Genomic DNA, 2500 nt, shown 5'->3' with positions numbered 1-2500 from the left:
AACCAGTCACCATGGTTACAGTCTCAAACCTCTCTCTGTTAAACCTTCACCATGGTTACAGTCTCAAACCTCTCTCTGTTAAACCAGTCACCATGGTTACAGTCTCAAACCTCTCTCTGTTAAACCAGTCACCATGGTTACAGTCTCAAACCTCTCTCTGTTAAACCTTCACCATGGTTACAGTCTCAAACCTCTCTCTGTTAAACCAGTCACCATGGTTACAGTCTCAAACCTCTCTCTGTTAAACCAGTCACCATGGTTACAGTCTCAAACCTCTCTCTGTTAAACCAGTCACCATGGTTACAGTCTCAAACCTATCTCTGTTAAACCAGTCACCATGGTTACAGTCTCAAACCTCTCTCTGTTAAACCAGTCACCATGGTTACAGTCTCAAACCTCTCTCTGTTAAACCAGTCACCATGGTTACAGTCTCAAACCTCTCTCTGTTAAACCAGTCACCATGGTTACAGTCTCAAACCTCTCTCTGTTAAACCTTCACCATGGTTACAGTCTCAAACCTCTCTCTGTTAAACCAGTCACCATGGTTACAGTCTCAAACCTCTCTCTGTTAAACCAGTCACCATGGTTACAGTCTCAAACCTCTCTCTGTTAAACCAGTCACCATGGTTACAGTCTCAAACCTCTCTCTGTTAAACCAGTCACCATGGTTACAGTCTCAAACCTATCTCTGTTAAACCTTCACCATGGTTACAGTCTCAAACCTCTCTCTGTTAAACCAGTCACCATGGTTACAGTCTCAAACCTCTCTCTGTTAAACCAGTCACCATGGTTACAGTCTCAAACCTCTCTCTGTTAAACCAGTCACCATGGTTACAGTCTCAAACCTCTCTCTGTTAAACCAGTCACCATGGTTACAGTCTCAAACCTCTCTCTGTTAAACCAGTCACCATGGTTACAGTCTCAAACCTCTCTCTGTTAAACCTTCACCATGGTCACAGTCTGCGTGTGGGTTATGGGCCTGTTTTAAATGTGTGTCCGATGACTTTTGAATGTTTCTGACTGTGGAGACCTCACCCTCACCAGTCACACACCCCCACGTCCCTCATTGGTCAGACATACTCAACGTCCAATCATCTTCATCCGATATGTCTGAGTCAGCATGCGATCCTGTTTTCTGTTGTTGTTTACGTTTGACACTGTCACTGCATGAAGTAACGATTCCTTTGTTTTATATTTTCTTTCTTTTTTCCCGTTGGTGTTTTTTGTTTTTTTTTGCGTTGGCCTTTTTTTTTTTTTTTTTGTGACACAGCAAGTTGGAATTGATCAGGGTGACATCCCCGATCTCTCTCAGGTCAGTGTACATTTCATCTCAATCTCTCTCTCTCTCTCTCTCCCTTCCTCTCTTCTACTGGCTCCACTCACCCACTTCCATCCATCCATCCCTTCATGAATGCATATGGCCATTCTACAGCCCTCTGGCTCTGTCCCTCTTTCTCTCTTCCACATTCTCCCACTCTCCCTCTCATTAACTCCATTGGACCATGTCACTTCCTACAGACCCTCTAACCTTTAACTTGACTCCCCCCACCTCAACAATCTCCTATTGGTGCGTTTGTTTTTATGAGTGCGTCTCTGAAGGGTTGTGATTGGCTGTGTAGACATTGTACAGGCCCCGATAGGGCTTCAGTATGTCCCTGTCAGTCTGATTGGATGAACATCCTTGGCTGATGAAGGGTTAACCTGCCCAGGGTTGTGAGTGGGACGTTGAGTCAGACTATTCAACTCGGCTTGTTTCCAGTGTTCAATAGGTCCTTTCTATCATTCGTCCACAGACTGCTAAAGGATCTTACATTGTAGGTGGTGGGTTACATCCAGTCCATGCTGCTTCTGACCCTGCCCTGCCCTGCACCCCCCCCGCCCCCCACCCCCCACTGCCCTGCACCACCAACACAGGCTGATTGTGAACCAAGTGCTTAGCCAATCAGAGTGCAGTCAATGGCCTTAGTCATGGCTGCTGTGACATGATGTTGACTCACTATGGTGCTTGCGCTACTGCCGTTGGATTTGCATGTAGCCCTCCCATACACACACACACACACACACACACACACACAACACACACACACACACAGCGGCAGAGTGGGAGAGAAAGGGTGAACTATATGAATAGATTACAACGGTGGCCTCCCCTCCCCTCTCAGGGAGCTGGGAACCCTAACCCTAACCCTGACCCTCTCAGGGAGCTGAACCCTAACCCTGACCCTAACCCTGACCCTCTCAGGGAGCTGAACCCTAACTCTGACCCTAACTCTAACCCTGGATGATAACAGAGTCTAACTCTAACCCTGGACGCCCTTATCACAGTAACACATTCAGCGTTAGGTCCTAACTGTCCCATGGAACCGTGTCCCTCTCCCTCTGTCTTTATCAGACGGCCATCTTGTTTGAACACACTGTGGGGGCACACACGTGCGTAGAAGAAAACATGAATTTCACTTTCTTTTCTTTCTCTCTTTGGTTTCTCTCTCTTTCTTCCTCC

General features: G+C 46.8%; 1 pseudogene across 1 annotated transcript in view; it reads left to right on the top strand.

The window, feature by feature from the left end:
• Positions 1-2500, top strand: part of LOC308175516 (phosphatidylinositol-binding clathrin assembly protein-like) — a 19081-nt pseudogene that overhangs the window by 9717 nt on the left and 6864 nt on the right. The window contains exon 6 of the transcript XR_013938035.1: positions 1271-1312. The product of XR_013938035.1 is annotated as a phosphatidylinositol-binding clathrin assembly protein-like (transcript). The remainder of the gene's footprint in view (positions 1-1270; positions 1313-2500) is intronic.

This window comes from Nansenia antarctica (genome assembly GCF_963989245.1).
Source record: "Nansenia antarctica genome assembly, contig: SCAFFOLD_600, whole genome shotgun sequence".
NCBI lineage: Eukaryota > Metazoa > Chordata > Actinopteri > Argentiniformes > Microstomatidae > Nansenia > Nansenia antarctica.
The sequence above is the reverse complement of the archived record's forward strand: the minus strand, read 5'-3'. Positions and strand labels throughout refer to the sequence as shown.